Below are 21657 nucleotides of genomic sequence, written 5' to 3' on the forward strand. Positions count from 1 at the left end.
AGAACCGGAGGTTGAGGGCGAGGAGCACTGATGAGAAGCACAGTGGGTTTCCGCCCACCCTTTGGAGGACGTTGTGGCTGTCATTGTGGTGAGTGGGGGTGCCAATCGAGGGCCCCCCCTGACGGACACCGTGGCCACTCACCCGATTGTGGGCAGTTTCCGCCCCATGGAGGCTACCCTCCACGTGGCCCAGCTCCAGTGTCCCCCTCCTTCAGGCCGCAAGGGGGCAGGAGCCCTAGTCCGAGCTGGCGCGGCCGGCGTGAAGAGGAGCCGTGGCGTGCTCGGCGTGAAGAGGAGCCGAGGAGGCGCGGGGTGCGTTTCATGTCGCAGATGTTAGACACACTGGGCACCATGGAGATTACGTTCCGCCTGGGCCCTGCCTGTTGGCAGCACACTTTCCATGTGCTGAGGGAGTCTACTCAGAGTGTTCTGCTCGGACTGGAATTTCTAACCAAAAATCACGCACTGCTGGACATGGGACGGGGTGTGTTGCAGTTATGGGAGATTACAGTGCCCCTGCTGCGGGGTGCTGACTTGGTCCCTGAATGCTGTAACGGGTCCGTCGCTTTCATCACAACCATTCCCCCCCTGAGTGAAGTGTTGGTGCCAATGAGGGCTTTCAGGGATATCTGGAGCCTAACATTTCGGACACTATTGGATTAGTAGTTGCACACACAGTGTCTAGTGTAAAGGACGGTGTTACATTAGCACGCGTCCTCAATCCCGCGGCGGAGGCGACAGAGCTCCTGCAGGGGCTGCATCTGGGTGAATTCTACCCAGTAGGAGAGACAGAGATTTCGTCACTTCCCGGTGCTGCTAGCACCGAAGCTGCCACACCGCCTGCTTCAACCGACCCAGTGTCTCTGGATGAGTCTCCTATCACAGGATGACAGAGAAAGGAGCTGTCACGATTGCTGCAGAGGTTTACTGATGTGTTCAACCTGTCTGACAGGAATACAGGCAGGTGCACACTAGTGAAACACCACATCCGGACTGGCGACCACTCCCCTGTTAAGCAGCGTGCTTATCGCGCGTCTCCTGAGAAGCAAGAGGAAATTGAGCATCAGGTGGCTGGCCTGCTAGCTGATGGGGTCGTAGAGGAGAGCTGCAGCTCATGGGCATCCCCGGTGGTGCTAGTGAAGAAGAAAGGGGGACAGTGGAGGTTCTGCATTGACTATCGTCGTCTCAACGCCGTCACGATAAAAGATTCACACCCCCTCCCCCGAGTGGATGACAGCCTTGATGCCCTGGCCGGCTCATGCTGGTTCAGCACACTTGACTTTTCAAATAGCTACTGGCAGGTAGAAGTGGCTGAGGAGGACCGTGAAAAGACGACCTTCACAACAGGCAGGGGCTTGTATCAGTGGCAGGCCATGCCGATGGGTCTGACCAATTCTCCAGCCACCTTTCAACGTATGATGGAGCTGGTGCTGCGGGGCCTGCCGTGGCACATATGCATGGTGTATCTGGACGATATTCTGATTTACAGCCGCACATTCAATGAGCACCTCCTCCACCTGGAGGAAATTCTGTCCAGGTTACAGTGGGCGGGCCTGAAGCTCAATCCCAGGAAATGTCACTTTGCAAGGGACCATGTTGTGTTCCTGGGGCATGTCGTCTCAGGGAGTGGTCTATAGCCAGACCCACGTAACACTGATAAGGTGAGGAATTGGCCTACTCCTTGCACTCCCTCAGAGGTCCGGGCCTTCGTGAGTCTGTGTTCATATTATGGGAGGTACGCCGCTCCACTGAACCACTTGGGGGCGAAAAATGTCCCCTTTGAGTGGACAGCCGAGTGTGACGGGGCTTTCACCTACCTCAAACAAGTGCTCACCTCCTCTCCGCTGGTGACGTTGCCCAACTTTGCACTCCCTTTCAAAGTCTACACAGACGCTTCTAATTTCGCAGTGGGAGCAGTGCTGGCACAGGATGTTGATGGAACTGAGAGGGTGATGGCATACGCCACCCAGGCACTGAAAGGCTCTGAAAGACGGTGGGCCACCTTTGACAGGGAACTGTGGGCAGTAGTGTGGGCTGTGCGCGAGTTCAGGCACTATATTGGACTGTCAAAATTCTCCATTATAACGGACCATCGCCCCCTGCTGGGGCTCAGGCGCATGGCCATTGAGAACGATCCCACAGGACGGAGAGGAAGGTGGGTGTTGGAGCTAGATCTGTTTGACTGGGTCATGGTGCACAAGGACGGCTCCCGCCATAAAAATGCTGATGCACTGTGCCGCCACCCAGTACCTCCCGACCCTGCTGACCGGCCGAAGTGTCAGAGGTGTCAAGAGGTGTCCGTGTCTTCAGTGGGGAGGCACACAGTGGAGTCTGTTGAAACGCCGGAGCACTCTCTGACCCCGGAGGGGCCTCAGGGGGAGCAGGCTTCTGCCTATTCTCTCTGCGACTTTGAGCTGCGATCGTTGCAGCGTGAGGACTCAGAGATTGGGGCTGTGTTGGCATGGTTGGAACGGGGGGCGACACAGCCTCCGCGCAGGCCTGAATGGGCAGATTCTCCCACTATGAGGAAGCTATGGAGGGAGGTTAAACGGCTGTCAGTGATTGAGGGAGTACTGTGCCAAACGGTGCAGTGTGGACACGGGGACGGGGAGGAGCAGATTCAGGTTGTTGTTCCCTCGTGTCTGGTCCCAGAGCTGCTACAACAGTTGCATGGGGGTCCGGCTGCAGCACACTAGGCGCTCATACTACTGGCCCTTCATGTTCAGAGACATTAGACGCTGGTGTGAGCAATGCAGGGCCTGTCAGACCCGCAGGTGCCCGGTTCCCAGGCAGAGGGTACCTATGGGGGGGCTCTCCGGTTAGCCGCCCGTTACAGCGGGTGGCCACAGATATTCTGGAGCTGCCGTTGACGTCCCAGGGGAATAGATACGTATTGGTGGTCGAGGATTACTTCACTAAGTTTGTTTCCCTGTATGCTCCTCCGAACCAGACCGCTCACACGGTGGCTGGTTGCCTGTTTGAAGATTATGTGTTGGTGCATGGTCTACCGGAGGTGCTGCATAGTGACCAGGGCCGTCAGTTTGAAGCAGATGTGGTTCAGAGTCTCTGCCAGTGGTTGGGGATCAAGAAGACACGCACCACTGCCTACAACCCCAAGTCTGATGACATGGTGGAGCGCCATGACAGGACTCTAATCGATCAGCTGGCCAAGATGTTGCTCTCTCATGGGTACGAGTGGGACACCTATGTGAAATAAGTTGCTTTTGCATATAACACTTCTGCACATGCCAGCACACGGTTCACCCCCTTCTATCTCAAGATTCAAGATTCAAGATTCAAGATTTTTATTGTCACTCCATGGTACAAGTATCACGTGTGAAATTCTTGTGCTGTGGACTCCGTTTACAACATAGTACAAATATAACAGGGCATATGAGTGCAAAAACAACAAGAGACACAACAAGCAATAAGGCAGTATAGCGATAAGACAAGTCAGAGACAGTGGCATATTCACTGCACATAGGTGCACATGTCATGTGCATACTTTAGACGTGCTTAACCATTTTAAATTCGATGTATTTGACATACAGGTGTAAATAGCATATACCTTATTAAACATACAATTAAACATTAGACATACGTAATGGTAGCAGCTACAGTACGGTACAGTACGGTTACTACACTATTTGTGTATGTTAAGGAGTCTCGTGGCCTGCGGGAAGAAACTGTTCCTCAAGCGATTTGTGCGTGCTTTTGGAACCCTGTATCTCCTCCCTGAGGGTAACAGGGAGAACAGGCTGTTGTGGAATGGTTGTGGGGATGGTTTGTGTCTTTGATGATCTTCAGGGACCTCCTGAGGCACCGCTGGTTATACAGTTCATGCAGTTCTGGCAACTCACATCCTGTTACATGCTGGGCCGCGCGTCTCACTCTCCGTAGCGCCCTGCGGTCCATGGTGGTACAGTTCCCGTACCAGGTGGTGAAGCAGCCAGTCAGCAGGCTTTCAATGGTGCCTCTGTAGAAGTCCCTAAGGATTTCTGGCCTTAGCCCAAATTTCTTCAGGGGCCTGAAGCTGTCCACCCTTTCCACCACGTTGATGGTGATTGGGGGGTGTGCGCCCCCCCCCCCCCCCTCCTGTAGTCTACAATGATCTCCTTGGTCTTGGAGGTCGTTCAGAGAGAGGTGGTTGTCCTGGCACCATTGTTCCTGGGCCCCCACCTCCTCTCTGTAGGCCGTCTCTTCACCCCCCGAGATCAGCCCCACGGGTGGCGGGGAGGTGGTCGGGGGGAGGAGGGCAGTGAGGGTGGTGGGGGGGAGGAGAGGGGTAGGAGAGGAGGGGGGCGAGGGGAGGCGCTCTGGCAGAGGGGTCAAACCTGGCGTAGAACGCGTTGAGTTCGTCTGGCAGGGTGGGTGACGCATTGCCGTTTTGCTGTCTTTCCCCTTTGAAGTCTGTGGCAGCATGGAGTCCTCTCCTTATCTCATGCACGGGCGCAAAGCATGAGCGCCAGCGGACGTGCTTGTGCCCTCTAGTGTCCGGGAGTCCCGGGGATTTGACTCCCTGACGGACTATGCATCGATCATGGCGGAGCGGCTAGAGTCGGCCTTCAGCACGGCCAGGTTTAACGCTGCAGAGGCTCACAAGAGACAGAAACTGTATTATGATGAGGGAAGCTGCCACCGGCCTACGGAATTGGTGCGTTGGTGTGGCTGAATAACCCCACCGAGAGCCGCACGAAGCTGGCGCCACATTGGAAGGGCCCCTATCGGGTCGAACAGGTGCTGGCTTCGGGTGGTGAGGCTGCACTGTCGTACCGCATTGTCAACCCCCTGGACTCACTGGAACGAGCCCAGGTCGTTCATCATGATAGACTGAAGCCGTACACACTGCCGCTGCCGACACAGGCTGTCCCTGCCACCCCTGCGTCTGGCATGTCCTCTCCTGCTGTGGGGGATTTGCCGGTCCCCTGGTTCCCCCGGGATGGGGTCCGCCTCACGTTGGGGGGTCGGATAACGGATTGGAAGGGGAGTCGCTGGGACATGCCCCCACACAGTCCCACAGGGGGCGGGTGGTGCGACCTCCTTCACACCTTCAGGACTTTGTGATGTTTTGAGTTTGGATTAAAAAAAGAAAGAAAAAAATGTTAAACGTTAAAAAAAAAAAAAAAAAAAAAAAAAAAAAAAATTGTCACTGTGATGTGGTGTTTTGTACCATGGTTGTGTTGAGCAGGTGTGTGGGATTTCTCCTCTTCTGGGATATGTGTTTGATGCGACAGGATGGGTGAAGGAGGTTATCTCAGGGGTTTTTTATGTGCTATGGGGGTAGGAGTGAGTGCCTTATTTGATTTTTACCGTTTATTGATTGAATCCATTGTGGTAACTGTGGTTGTTGTTTTTCGCTCTCTATCTCTCTTCTTGCCAGTTGCAGGTGCACATTTTTTTTTGCTATGTTGTTGGTGAAACGGGGACGTTTCTAATTGAAGGGGGGACATGTGTAGCAGACTGTTCAGTGTGTGTTGTGTGCTGTTGCGTGTATGCGCGAAGCTGTGTGTATGTTCCCTCGGGGGTTGCCATAGGGCTGGGTATGTGGGGGACACCCCGGCATTCCGAAATGTCGACACTCCGAAATACCGGCATTCCGACAAAATTGTCGGAATGGAGATCTGTCTCGCCATTGCGAAAGAACCCTAACCCTAACCCGGGGGACCGGCTGGAGCTAACCTCTCCCAGCCCCCACGTCTAAACCTAACGTCTCCCACCCCCCATGCCTAAACCTAACCTGCTGCAGACCCTAACCCTAACCTCTCCCACCCCCCACGCCTAAACCTAACCTCCCCCAGAACCTAACCCTAAACCTAACCTCTCCCACCCCTGTAGGCTAAATAAGGAATAACTCAAGATGCTGTGTCGGAATGGCGGACCTAATATCTTTCGCAATGGCGAAACCTTTTTTGGAGATAAAAAGGGCCGCCTCTCCGAAAGCATAGAAGTCAATAATCGGAATGCCGACACTTCGGAATGGCGAGAGGACCCCGGGTATGTGAGGAGAAGAGGAGGAAGCTTCCGGGTTGTCGTCCTGCGGACGTGTGTCTAATATGGGAAGCCTGTGTTACAGCAATGTGTTATAGCAATAAGCTAGCAAAGGCAATTAGCTAGAGGCTTATTTACAACAGACATGACAGACAACAACAAACACCAGCCAATGTTTAAATCTTTGCTCTATAGTTGTCCTACTGTATACCTGTAAATAGGTTTTGTAGATGGAAGCACTTTGGGTTGCCTCCTATAGCCTCATCTCCTAGCCTCAATGGCAGTATGCCTAAAGTGTATTAAGTTAGATCCTATCTTAAGAAGTTCTTAAGTAGGAAAATTTAAGAAGTTCGTAAGAAATGAGAGTGTTCCTAAGAAAATATTGAGGAATTGCAGTTAAGAGGCTTCTTAGGAACTTCCAAAATTTTCCTCTTATGTCATTCCTTAAGATCTATCTTAAAAACACACTGGTGAATCCAGCCCCAGGTGTCCATTTGGAAGTGTCCAAATGGCTTTTTGGAAATCTGCCTAGGTATCTCCCTACAGAAACCACTGCCAAATTCTCATGTTTTGGTATTTTTTCATCTCCTTTGAGTTGGGATGTGGTAAGGCCTGTGTCGCCATTGGGTTTATAGCCATAAATACAACAACCACAGGTAACTGCTTACACTCTAAAAGTGTTTTTTTTTTATTGTAGGCGAGAATCAACCACTGTGTTTGAGCTGGTGTTACTCAGAGTCAGTAACACATATAGAGTCATTCTGACACTTGGAACATACACTTCAAAGTCTTACCTTTCAGAAATGTACAGTTGTCTCTAACCCAGTGCATGGCCGTAACTAGCTATGAGGAAGGGGAGGTCCGGACCTCCCCTAATATTTCAGAGAATTTTTTTTTTTTTTTTTTTTTTTTATAAAACAATCTGCATGGAAAAGCATGAAAAACACGGCATCGCTTTTATTTTGAAACGAAAGGCAGGTCAGGCAGGAAGTCATCTGACGCCGCGTCCGCGGTAACTTGATTCCGAGAGAGCAGCAGCATGGTGGTGAGTGATGACTGTCTGTCTGGCGAGATAATTGAAGGTGAGCGAGCTGCGAGACAGTGAGCGAGTGAACGACAGACAGTGAGTGACACTGACAGATTTTTTAGCAACAACCAAGAAAGTGTCTAGTCTGTCTCTTAACACATTGAGTGCCAAGGACGTCTGTGCACGTCCTAAAAAAAAGTAACGAGGAGTGCCAAGGACGTCTGTGGACGTCATAATTCATATTATTCCATAATTCTGCTGTTTAAGGTCGTACCCAGCCAGTGAGCATGAATCCCTTCAAGGGATCACACGGCGCCACCTTAAACATCTACACGGGAGCTGCGCCACCCACCTCAGATCCTTTACTTTGTGCAGGAGAAAGCGGAAAAAGCAGGCTGCACAGAACCACACCACGCAACCACATCAGAAAACACCAGCCAGAGTCAGTGAATGTGCTTGAAATTAGAGTGCAAAAAGTATTCATAAAAGTGACTTTATCTTGAAAAGTAAAACAAAAAAAAGCAGAAAACCCTTGAAAGTGCTCTTCTTTCAGAGGCTGTCATTTCATAATGGAACTGTCTAGAAACAAAATTTCTTCTTTGGAAGAAGCAGGAGTGTCCAATGTTTCATTAGAGTCCAGCCCTGTCAATATAGCCCTAATAGAAAAAATTCTATAGCTGTTTTCAACTGAATGGAAGTGAATCTGGCACAGGCTCCAGACAATTTTACTGAAGCGCTGTGGCACTCAATGTGTTAAGTAATGTTACCTGTGTGACACGTTGGGATGCTACTGGCTAATCATGCATGATGCCAATTGCCAAGCTCCCAAAGTCAGGTATGCAGGTGGCTATATGCATGGTTTCAGTTTCATGACCCAATAAGTAACAAAAAGAGGTGGTGTAAAGTTAAAAACAACATAATATATTTTATTTTATTTTTCAATCGTTCCTATCAGGAATAAATAAATGTCCCTCTGTATGTTTTTTTTATTATCGATGATGACTTTGTGTGTTGTGTACGGCTTGGGTTGTGTACCTGTGTTTGTAGGTGTAATTTTGATATGAATTTGGCTAAACCAGTTTGTGTTTGTTAGTTACAATTATGTTGACAGGAGAGCTGAGCAGGTGGTGACATGAAAGAGAATATACTGAATAATGACATCACAACAGTATAATCCTAATGTTGATTTAAAATGATATATTACTCTAAATATGGTGGCGCCACCGAATCCGCCTCCCCTTGCTGGACCTCCCCTATTTCAGAACCCTGGTTACGGCCCTGACCCAGTGGTTCTCAAATGGGGGTCCGCGGACCCCCAGGGGTCCGTGGCACTTTGCCAGGGGGTCCGCGAAAAGTTTTCAAGTTTTTTTTTTTTTTTTTTATTAAAAAATAAAATGCTACATGTTACTTATTCCTTCTCAAACTACTTCCTACATGGTGCTAGTCTATCAAAATATCTTGGCTGTCATTGATTGTGTTGCATAGTGGTTTTCTGTACTGTTGACAAATTGTGATATTATTGTAAGTCGCTTTGAACAAAACAAAAGCGTCTGCTAAATGACGTAATGTAAATGTAATGTAATAAAAAAATATATATATCTTTTTTTTGCAAAATCTTCATAGTTCAACGAAAATAGTTTATGCTTTAAATCTAAAATGGTTCATGGATTACATTCTAATAACAAACCTATCAAATTAAAAGTCAAGCACGTTACCGTGGAAACAATTAAGCTTAGCCCAAAATCACAAATCAGAATGGGGGGGTCCCCGGTATATCTTCTATCTTGTAAGGGGTCCTTGGCTGAAAAACATTTGAGAACCTCTGCTCTAACCCATTCAGTTGAGCAACAGTAAGCATTTATTTTGGGTATGTCGTTTTCACCATTTTCTTCGGAAATAGGTGGCTTTTTAAGAGGTTAAAGTCCAGAGAGACACAGGTTAGAGTCCGGAGAGACACAGGTTAGAGTCCGAAGAGATGCCGGTTAGAGTCCAGAGATATGCAGGTTAGAGTCAGAGATGCAGGTTAAAGTCCAGAGAGATGCAGGTTAAAGTCTAGAGAGATGCAGTTTAGAGTCTGGAGAGACACAGGTTAGAGTCTGGAGATGCGCAGGTTAGAGTCCAGAGAGATGCAGGTTAGAGTCCGGAGAGACGCAGGTTTATCCTCAGCTTGTTTTCAACTGTCAAGGAGGCAGGATTCCTCTGTGACATGCTGTATCCCATCCTAACTGTAACATCCTCCCCAGAGGGTAAATACAAGTCCAGTGTGTGTGTGTGTGTGTGTGTGTGTGTGTGTGCGCGCACACACGCGCGTGCACCCGCATGTGTGTGTGTGTGTGTGTGATCAGAGAGATAGATGATCTGTCCTTCTCACCACAGAGAGCCTCCGGTGATGTACTGTACATGCACAGCTCCTCTGAAGAAAGAATTAAAGAAAAATAGAAGGAAATGCACGTGCGTCTGTGTGTACGTGTGCATATGTGTTTGTGTGTGTGTCCGTGTTTGTGAGCGTGTTTGTGTGCATGTGCATGGTGCATGTGAGTGTTTGCATGTGTGCGCACACGCATGTGTTTGTATTTGTACGTGTGCGTGCGTGTGCATTCACAACAGATAGCCTCTGTGTTTATTTAGTTTGAGGTGACAGCAGGAAGGAAGGCAGGTTAACGAGCTGCCGGCTCCAGGCACCCAGGCACATGGTGATTACGCAACCCCAGCCAACTCCTCTTTCACACGCACGCATGCACGCGCACGCACACACACACACACACACACACACACACACACACACACACACACACACACACACACACACACACACACACACATGGATAATGCACTCGGGTGAGGAAAAGTATGCGAGCACATTGAAGAGCTCTCTCCCCGACTCAACAGGATTTCATGCTGCTTATAACAAAACAAAACTGCGACTAAGTCACTCTTAAAGTAATCCTACTCCTCATGTCATACCCACTGATGATGTCATGCCAAACAATCATTGAGGGATGTGACTGATGATGTCATGCCCCACAATCATCAAGTGGACCAGTGGTGACTGATGATGTCATACCCACCGATGATGTCATACATTATCAGTGATGCCATAGATAGTGTGACATCATCAGTAGGGATGGGTATCGTTTCATATTTTTCGATACCGGTGCTAAACAGTACCGGTGCCTAAACGGTGCCTGAAACGGTACTTTAAAAAAAGTTAAAGCATATTTAAACCGATTTTTTATTTAGAGAGGCTGTAAAGAGGATTTCAAACAATAATTGTATGTGTTATGCCCTAGAATGTTAGTGAAGGTGCGTGCAGCGCCCGTTTCCGAGCACCGGAGGGTAGGGATGGGACTTGATACCCGGGTCCTAATTTCTCAAAACCCGAAAATCAATAAGGTCCGACCTTATCGATACTGCAACCTGTTCTCACTCCGAGCGCGTAGCATATTGACGCTTTGTCCCGTCCCTTGTGCGTCGCTTGTTACTAACATGGTACCCTTGAGCGACCCATGAAACGACTTGGGATTTCCGACTAAACTCAATATAAACCCATGGAAGTCATCTTTGACGCTTATGGCAACTGCTACCCCATTAGCCTAACTGCTCCCCCATTAGTCAACTGCTCCCCCATTAGGGTCTGGAGGAGCTAACCTCTCCCAGACCCTAACCCTGAACCTAACCTCTCCCACCCCCCATGCCTAAACCTAACCTCCCCCAGACCCTAACCCTAACCCTAACCTCTCCCACCCCCCATGCCTAAACCTAACCTCCCCCAGACCCTAACCCTAAACCTAACCTCTCCCACCCCCACGCCTAAACCTAACCTCCCCCCAGACCCTAATGGGGGAGCAATTGACTAATGGGGGAGCAGTTAGGCTAATGGGGGAGCAGTTGCCATAAGCGTCAACGATGAATTCCATGGGTTTGCATTGAGTTTAGTCGGAAAGCCCAAGTTGTTTCATGGGTCGCTCAAGGGTACCATGTTAGTAACAAGTGATGCACAAGGGACGGGACAAAGCGTCAATATGCTACGTGCTCGGAGTGAGAACGTGTTGGATACTGTTATCGAGTAGCAGCCGTTGGTCCATTAATTCCCCCCGCCAGTCTGAGTCTTTCCCCTCTCTGATCTGTGCGCTGAATTCGCTGTCAAGCGCCCTGTCTGTCACTGACTCAAGCCTGTGTGCTGCCGTGCCGTGCAGACGTGAGTGACTGTCTTAACTCATTCATCGCCAAAGACGTCTTTAACGTGTTATCAGGAATAGCCCTCCACGCCAAAGACGTGTTTGACATGTTTTTGTTTTTATTAGTGCAGCGCGTAGTTCAAAGACTTCCCCAGCCTGTGACATGGTATCAGGTCCCTGGCCTCAAAGACAAAGCCGACAACACGTGAACAAACACATACCGCAGCTGTTGTTTTGAAATTGAGCAGGAGGAAAGAACAGAAAACGGAGAAATGCTTCCTTGTGCAGAGAGGAGAAACGCCATTGAAACGCCCCTCGGCGCGCTGCACGAGCTGGTCGCCTTGCTGCAGGGCAGCGGACATGGATCAGTTGTTCGCGGTAGTCAAACCCGTGACCAACATGATCGATCCTGGTCCCTGGACCCCGTTCCTGTGTGCCAGCCCGAAAGAGACGAGACAGAGTCACAACTTTGTGAGGCGGAGAACAGCAGCCTCGCCACAGAAATTGCTTTCACACAGAGCCAAGCAGCACGGCCACTTTCCATGTGAGGGCGAGGAAGACTGGACTCCAATGCGACAGGACCCGGATGATCTCGCGGTAAGGAGTGTGTGTGTCTGTGTGTGTGTGTGTGTGTGTGTGTGTGAGAGAGAGAGACTACACTGATCTCTGCATTCTATGATCGTATAGTTTACTGAGACACTAGTACACTACACTGTCTCTGTACTAAATGTGATTATATAGTTTACTGAGGATATGTTGCTTTTATTTCAGATGAGGAGCCGATTGTGAGCCCACATCTCAGAATGAGGTCAGGACGGTCAGGACGGTCATTTAGGTCTGCTAAATGACGAAATGTAATGTAATGTAAAGAGACACACATGGGCCCCGCGCACACACACACACATTCATACTCACTCACACTGAGTAAACTGTATTGTTGAATGTAAAAAAAGCACTTCATGTATATATACATGTATATATATATATATATATATATATATATATATATTTTTGTCATTTGTGTCATAACGAATAATTTTTACATGTCTGATGTCAATACAGTTCAAAATAAAAGAATTGAGAGCGAGTTCTGCCTGAGATAGTGTCCTTTACAAAAATGCAATTTTCTGCAATTTCTCTTCTCAGAGAGACCTTTTTGGTGAAAACAGGGTGTATATAAATGGCTATAAGTAGAGTACAGAACATGCTAAAAGCTCACTTTTTTTTCTTCTGGTGAACCCAGAGACGTACATCTTCATTTTGAGGTATTGCAAATCACTTTGGTGCTAATAGATAATTTACTGTGGGTCTTGAAAGATGACCAACAATTATGAAAATCTTTGGCCTGTGCTAAATATTGGCAGTCCTAAACTGGCCATGAATGAGTTAATTCAACTTTTCATTCGATTAGGATTGAATCACGTGCATCACGCGTGACGCGACACGCCCCCTGTTCACTGTTCATTTGTTCATTAATTTCATTTGGTTGCGAACTTGCGTGACAGACCAGTCGACACAGGAGGAAGCGACAGGATGCTGAACGTGTTAAATGATCAAAAGCTTGGCTACCCTTCACCAAAGTGAAAGACAAACCTGAAGCCAAATGCCAAGTCAAGTCAAGTCAAGTTTATTTGTATAGCACATTTCATATACAGAGGCAATTCAAAGTGCTTCACATAAAATGGTTGACAGGAAAAGAAAAGAAAAGAAGAGAGTAAAATGGACATTTAAAAGCATCACAACAAAACTTAAAAAAAAGTATAAAAAGTGCATTAAGCAACTTCATTAAGCACATAAAATGGTTGACAGGAAAATAAACGAAAAGAAGAAATATAATGGAACTTTAAAAAAAAGAGTATAAAAAGCAACAGGCGCAGCAGTTGCAGAAAGAGCTAAAACTTATAGAGGACTCATTGGGTTTGCATAGTAGCTGTCAGCAGTTAAAAGCGACGGTAAACATAAAAGTCTTTAGTCTATTTTTAAAAGTAAGTAAGGTTGGGGCAGATCTGAGGTCTTCAGGCAATTTGTTCCAGCTAGCAGAAGCTTAGTGGGTAAATGCAGCCTTCCCATGATTTGATTTGATCCTAGGGACAGTTAATAAGCTGGACCCTGTTGACCTAAGAGTTCTAGACGGTTCGTAGCGTGGGAGCAATTCAGCTATGTATTTTGGGCCTAGGCCATTTAGTGATTTATAGACTAATAACAGTATTTTAAAATCTATTCTCTGACACACTGGCAACCAGTGTAAGGACTTAAGAACTGGAGTGATATGATCAGCTTTCTTAGTCTTCGTTAGAACTCTAGCAGCAGCATTCTGAATGAGTTGAAGTTGCCTAAGTTCTTTTTTGGAGAGACCAGAAAAAAGGCTATTGCAGTAAACCTACTATAAATGAAGGCGTGAATTCGTTTTTCTAGATCCTGTCTGGACATGTATCCCCTAATTCTTGCTATATTTTTAAGATGATAAAAAGCAGATTTTCTAATTTACTTAATGTGGGAGTTAAAGTTGAGATCGGAATCATTAATAACTCCAAGATTTTTGACTTGATCCTTAGGCTTCAGGGATAGAGACTCAAGGCGTACAGTGATTTTAAGCCTTTGTTCTTTGAGGCCAAAGACGATCACCTCAGTTTTGTCTTTGTTTAGCTGTAGCAAGTTCTGGCACATCCAGTTATTTATTTGATCAATGTACTGGCACAATGATTCTATGGGGGCATAGTCAGCTGAGGAAAGAGTTATATACAACTGAGTGTCGTCTGCATATGATAGGCTACTTTGTTTTTTTGCATAATTAGGCCTAGAGGGAGCATATAAAGGTTGAAGAGAACGGGCCCCATAATGGATCCTTGAGGCACCCCACAAGTCATCCTAGTTAGGTCAGATGTGTAATTGCCAATGGAGACGAAGTACTTCCTGTCTTGAAGATAGGACTTGAACCACTGGAGGAGCGTACCCGATAGCCCAACCCAGTTTTCCAGTCTGTCCAATAAAATTGAGTGGTCAACAGTGTCAAATGCAGCGCTAAGATCCAGTAGCACTAGAATCGAATTTTTGCCTGAGTCTGTGTTCATTCTGATGTCATTTATGACTTCAGTAAGCACGGTTTCTGTGTTGTGATGGGGGCGAAAGCCTGATTGGAGTTTATCTAGGAGATCATTTGAGGTTAGGAATCTATTGAGTTGTAGGTAAACAACCTTTTCAATTATTTAGGCTATAAAGGGGAGATTAGATATTGGTCTGTAGTTACTGATTACCGATGCATCAAGGCTACGCTTTTTTGTAGGGGTTTAATAAATGCAGTTTTCAGGGACTCAGGAAAAGTGCCGGTCACAAGGGATCTATTAACTATTTGCAATAGGTCCGACGACAGACAGTTATAAACGCTTTTAAAAAAGCTTGTTGGAAGGGTATCGAGACAGCACGAAGATGATTTAAGGCCTTGCACAGTTTCCTCTAAGATGTCGTGGTCGATAACGCTGAACTGGGACAAATTTATCGAACTAGGGATCTGCGGGTAGGATGATGTCACAGCATTTCTTGGTGTGGAGCCACTAATAGCCTGCCTGATATTAATAATTTTATCCGTAAAAAAGGCAGCAAACTCATTACATTTGACAGTAGAGAGGAATTCAGGTGCTACACAGAGAGGCGGATTAGTCAGTCTATCAACTGTGGCAAATAGAATGCGTGCATTGTTCACATTTTTGTTAAATGCCACACAAGGTATGCATTGTCCACGGACGCCACGCAAATCCCGTTCGTTGAATGAATGAATTGATTTGGTGATAAAAACATTATAGTAAGAAAAGAACAGACAATATATCAATCACCGAGGATAAAAACACAAAAAAGCCTGAAGGCTTATTTCCATTGTGGTCCTCACATAAAACATATAGTAAGACGAGGCATAAAAAACATAAAACACTTAAAAAAAAAAAAAAAAAAAAAAACAGAGAGGGATTACATTAAAGGAACTCAAGATAAAACAATAGCAGCAGATAAAGCAAATAGCAGCAGGGCAATGTATCACTTATAAAAAGAATAAAAGAAATAAAAAGGCTATAAAATAAATGTAAAGTGCATTGCCATGGAGCCAGTAATTTAAAGTGCATTTCTATGTGCATTTCTATCTCTCTGTGTGGAGTTTGCATGTTCTCCCCGTACCCCCAGGGGGTTCCTCCGTATATAACCCCCCCACTAAAAACATGCAGAAGATCAGATCGTCATCGTCATCCGACCAGTGACGACAACATCCGAAGTTGGTCCCCGGGTGCTGTACGAGAAAGCAACCACTGCTCCTGGCCTGCCCCTCGGAGGAAAGGACATGCCTGGATGGGTTAAATGCAGAGGACAATTTTCACCGGCCGCCGCATCCATGTATTGTGGTGTTCGTGTGACAATAAAAGACGGGCTTGTCCGTTACGAGTGGAGCCAGTACTTAAGGGCTCTTTTGAATTGAATTGAATTGAATTTTTTATTTGTCTCGAACAGAAATTAAAAACACATTCATTTACAAAACAACATATTATATGTCCGAGAAGGGACAGAAAGAAGCATGCTTATCTAGTCCTGCCCCTCCTTACTACTTCATTAAATAAGGTTTAAATAATAATAATAATAGCTGCTTTACAATACAAAACAGATAGCCTACCATAGGCAATCCCACTTAATGCTACGAAATGTGAAATTAAATATACTAAGTGCAATAATCATTTTTCAAGCTCTCTCTTATACATGTCCATGATTGATAGTTTATAGATTCTTTTGAAATTTCCTATATGATTACTCCTTTTGATCATTTCGTCCAAGCCATTCCAAAGCAGCACCCCACAAACAGAGATGCACATGCTTTTTCGAGTTGTGCGAACCTTTGGTTGTTTTAAATGCAGTGATCCTCTTAAATAATAACCCCCATCTCTACCAGAGAACATGTGTTGAATGTTTTCTGGCATTATCTTGTTAATAACTTTAAACATAATTTGCCCGGTTTTATATTTTACCATATCCATGAACTTCAGAGTGTGAGATTTTAAAAACAGACTGTTTGTGTGTTCTAGATAACCAACTTGATGTACTATCCTTATGGCTCATTTCTGCAATGTGCATATCTTTTGTAGGTTGCTTTTGTAAGTATTACCCCAGATTTCAATACAGTATGACAGATAAGGTTCAATAAGTGTGCAGTATAAGGTATGCAGTGCTTTCTGATTTAAGATGTGTCTTGTTTTTCCCAGTATTCCGATGCTTCTTGCTATCTTTGCGCACAAATACTTTATGTGAGGATTCCAGCATAGTTTGTGATCTATTGTAATACCCAGGAACTTGTTCTCGTATACTCTTTCTAATTCTACATTATTAATTTCCAAACAAAGTTTTGTGTTGATTTTTCGATTTCCAAAAATGATGAATTTTGTTTTGTTCAGATTTAATGATAGCTTATTCTTATCAAACCAGCAGTTTAAAACTGGTCACAGTAGTAGGCCTACTCGCTTTTATTTCTCTTGGCAGATTGTTCCAGTGAACTGCTGCACTGTACCTGAAGCTATTTTTCCCCATCAGACTTTTAAAGCGACAGGGTATAAAATCTGTCGACCTACCTCGAGTAGCGTGCTGATGTGTTTCTCGTACAAGTAAGAAGTAGTTTAGTAGGTACCTCGGGACCTCATGTAAAGTGATTTTAAAAGTGAGTAGCATTTTGATATATAAAATGCGCTTTTCAACCGATAACCATCGGAGACTTTCAAAGTGCTTGCTATCAAGGTGAGTACGGGGGTGTACCTTCAGTATTACTCTGATTAATTTATTTTGGGCTGTCTGCAGCCTGCCTTTTAATCGTTGTGTTAGGCCGGTGTACCATGAGGTGGCAGCGTAGTCAAAGTGGCTTTGCACTAGTGCCCCGGCAAGAGTGTGTAATATCGGAGTGTCTAAGAAAACTGTTTTTCCAGCTAGGAATTTTATTCGTTGGTGAATTTTTGTTAGAGCAGTCAATGCCATTTTTTCACCAGATAAGCAGTTATCCAAGACACATCCAAGATATTTAATGGTGTCAGTGCCCTTGAGAGTACAGTCTCCTATTTTCACCGCAAAACCCGGTGACCTTGCTAGTCTGATTTTGCTGCCAAACAGGATGGCCTCAGACTTGCCTGTGTGGAGGGACAGTCTGTTAGCCGAGAGCCATTCACAGGCTCTCACCAGCTCAGCACCCAGAGTGTCCTCCACCACAGATTTGTCTCTGTGTGAGACCATTAACATGGAGTCATCTGCATACAGAAACAGGTTACAGGAGACAGCAGCATTGAAATCATTAATAAATAATAAAAAGAACAAAGGCCAGAGGATGCTTCCTTGAGGCACCCCCTATCTCATGACTCTTTCATTTGACAATGTCCCATTTATATCCACAATTTGAGTATGATGAGGTCACCCACTTGAGTGATCCATCATTAAAACCCATAGCTCTTAACTTCTTGATTAACACATTCACTGCCAGCCGTTTTTTCAATACTGTAGGTAGGTTCTGCCAAGTTTTTTTTTTGAGGATTCTGGCTCATCTTTCAAGAGCCGAGGATTCTTTTCTGCTAAGATTTTGTGAACACAAATTATCTCAAAAGAACTAATAGAATGTGTGCTTTCTCTGTCTAAAAGAGTTAGTTTGTAGAGTTAGTAGTTATGTAGGCATTAGCAGTAGAATACAGCATGGTTTCAGCGTCTGAAAATTTATGCTGAGATAAATGGCTTTTTGTGAAATTCGATAGAACAGTCACTTTAACCATTTATTTTTGGCGTAAGACGTCAGACATCTAAACAATAGTTTTGAACAGTAATTTCCTCCATAGCAGCAGGAAACCCCCCTCTCCTTCAAACTCCTCCCTCCGTGTGTGTTCTCCTCTCTCCGTGGCTGCAGCGGTACAAGCGAGGCTCTGCCTGTCTGTGCTGCCTGGCTGCTGGCGGCTGCTCTTTGGGCGAGTCTGCATGAGTCGTTTCGGTTGTGAGCTCAGCTGGAATGAAGCTGCGTGCGATTGTGGGCTTTCTGCCGGTGTTTCAAAGTGTGTTGCACGCATAATCTATTATGCAAATTTGCACTCCCCCACCGCCAGCTCCCAGCGCGATAATGCGCGAAAGCGAAAGCGTTTTCGCCAATCCATTTTACAGTATGAGAATGGTTTCCTCGCGCGTTCCCCTGCAGTTTTGGCTCGGCTTTTTCTAGTCTGGAGAGCACTGTCGCCACTTAGTGGGTCGGTGGAATGGGTTGTACACGTTCGGTGGCTCCCATATTTTTATAGGAGACGTGGGGGGCGTTGATCCACGTCCCACCGTCAACGACTTGACTCGTCAATGGCAGTCAACCGTTGGATTTTTTTTGATGAGTCAACTCGCCAATGGCAGTGAACGTGTTAATATGTAATGACCCACTGTGTCAAAAGCTTTCTGTAAATCAAGCATGACCAGGTGGCAAAACCTACCACTATCTACTTCTTTCCTAATCAGATCTGTTATATATACCAGTGTAGAAAATGCTCCATAATGGCCCACCATCAGGCCTGTTCTTGGGGCAATTGACGCCCACCAACCAAGGAGCCCACGAGGCAATGATGATGTTGTGGTGACCCACATCGAGACACTAGGAGAGACATTCACCAAAGGAGGCTTGTGCCTTTAAGAGCGGGGGTTAAGGTTACCGTTCTTTCCGGTTCCGGGTTAAGTTTGTTATGTGTGGTTGCTAACCGCGGTGGATGTAAATACTTTATGTGGAGAGAAGTAAACTACCTCGGGTTACTACTGTCTACTGTCTCACTGTTTCCTAACTCCCACAATGTCACCGCCGTGACATCATTGGTAATGATGTCAGAGTTCACCTTGTGAGATCACCAATGATGTCATACCTCGAATGTGGGGGGGTATAAAGGTGTTGTTCTGCTATGATATGTATGGTCCACCCAGCTCCCCCAGAGGGAACAGGCGGGGGGGGCGTACTACATTGGGAAACCTCCATGGGGAAACCGTCATGCCATAGTGGCGCACCATAGTGGCGCACCATTCTGTGGGCGGAGTGACCTTCTCAATTATGGCGTCATTCTCCATGCGTTGCAGCTCCCTCTTAACCAGCGGTACCAGTGGCAAAGGTATCCGCCTGGCTGTGTGCACTGCGTATGGCTGGGCGTCGTCTTGTAGAGCTATCCTCACTGGTTCTGTTTTCAGTAATCCACTTGTTCCGAAAACGCTACTGACCTCGTCGATCCTCCTCACTAGACCCATCTCTACAGCCTCAGGGCGGCCTAGTAGGCAGCTGCCTCTCCCTCTTATGACATACACCGGAAAGGAGTACTGTTTCTCCTTGTAGCTGGTGGTGGCCTGGAACAAGCCTAAGCATTTGAGGTTACCCCCTGGGCTTGTGAAGTGTGTGTTAGGACTCAACTTTATTTTAGGTCCCATCTTTTTAAATGTCCCCTGGTCAATAACAGTGGCATCCGCGCCCGTGTCGATTTTGAGGGTTATTGGCTTGTCACATATTATTAGACTAACAGTCCAGTCATTCTTCTGACTAGTCTTCTTGCCAACTTCTCCTAGGAAGTATGGCTGTTTGTCCTCTTCTGTGATCTCACTCACAGCTTTTGAGTGACATGCACGTTCCCAATGTCCCATTTTGTGACACTTATTGCACTTACTTTTCAAAGCAGGGCATTTTCTCTCGTCAGAGTGGCGGGGTTTCCCGCATCTCCCACATTCCTCCATTTTGTGGGTTGCGTGGCTAGCGCTTCTTTGTCGCTGCCACTGCCCGCCCCTTTTCTTTTGTTGTCCCTCTCGTCGGCGAACAACGTCAACGTTAGCCAGTTGAGCCACCGGCTGGCTGGTCTGGAGACCGACCTGCCTCGTTATCTCCTCCGTCTGGCGTACCTGTTCGGTGACTTGCGCCAGCGTCAAATCCGCCATGAGCTGGAACCACCGGGAAAGCTCTTTATCCTTTATGCCTACTACAAAGCGATCTCTGATGTGCTCGTCCCGCTTGTCCCCAAACTCACAGTGTTCAGCCAGCTCGTACAACGTCGTGATATACATCTCTGCCATCTCTCCAGGCTGCTGGCTCCGTTGATAAAAACATGCCCGCTCATGTATAACGTTGCGTCGAGGGAATGAAGTATTCATCAAACTTCCTCAGCACGAGTTCAAAGTCTTTCTTTTGATCCTCGGACGTGAACCGTAGCGAGCTGAATATCTTTTCGGCCTCGCTGCCCATCGCATATATCAGCGAACTCACTTGAACCTCCTCGCTTTCCTTGTTCAGCTTTGCTGCCGACCTGAAGCGTGAAAATCTCTGTCTCCACTCTGGCCAGTCAGCGGGGCAGTCAAACTTGAATTCACTCAATGGGCCAAACTTCGACATGGCTCAATGTTTTTCTGATACACACTTGTTACGCTGCTAACTAACCTAGCTCGTACTAATTCTAGTTTCCCCCCTAAGGTTAATTAGCCCGTAAGCTGGCGCTTCCCTACGTGTGTATTCAACGTGAAAATAAGCCTACCTGGGTGAATGCAATTCTACCTAAGGGGTGTTGTGTATGTTTGTCTCACCCAAGCGTTGTCGCTGCTGTTGTCTTGGCGTTGCCATGTAATCATTTATACAGAAATGTAACTTTTTAAAAGTGATATAATTGTCTGGTAGACGTGACCTCCCTGATTGCTAAGTTAAAATAGCCCCAAAATATGTTGGGGATGCAATTCTCGGCCGGGATGCGGAAAGGTTCACGGCACGTGTCGCAAGTGCAAATTAGAGCTGTGCCAAAATCATCTCCGCCCCAAAATGCCTGCGCAAAGGGGATTTGGGCGGTCTTAACTACCAGAATTATTCACAGGCGTGGCAGGCAAGGCTGGGCATTACGTCAATCTGTAATTCTCTCCATGCATAATAGAGTGTACTCACTCGTGCGAGGACAGAGGGAGCTTATTGACAGATCGTCTGTGGTGCCAACGACCCTTCGGGTTATGGAGGTAAATAGCCTATGTCCATTGTCCAACAAGTTTTCTCAATTAATTTCCCTATTTGCGATGTGATAAAAGTTTCTCAGTGAGTTATAGTTGATTGCCTCACTGAATTATCTGCTAATACCCAATTTTAGCAGCATAATTTGATGTCTAGGCTGTGCGTAATTACATCTCCAAAGAATTCTACTTTGCACTGCGCTGCGCTGCATGGAGATTACGGGTGGGGCTCCGAGAGCGCGAGGTATTTGCGCATAAAAGATCATTTTCAAAGCTCTTAGCGCAAAGTAATTGCGCGCTGCTGACGATAGGGTAATGCCATCTATCCCAGATTTTAGCGCTGAAACGCTTGCTTTGGCTTGTGGCAGCCAATGCCCAGTACAATTATCACAGGCATGCGCTTGTGTCCGCCCCCAATTTGCATTGCGCACAGCGGTAAATGAGCGCAAACGCTAAATTAGCGCTTTTGGGAAGATAGATAGAGCC

This window comes from Poromitra crassiceps, assembly GCF_964638095.1.
Source record: "Poromitra crassiceps genome assembly, chromosome: 1".
Taxonomy (NCBI): domain Eukaryota; kingdom Metazoa; phylum Chordata; class Actinopteri; order Beryciformes; family Melamphaidae; genus Poromitra; species Poromitra crassiceps.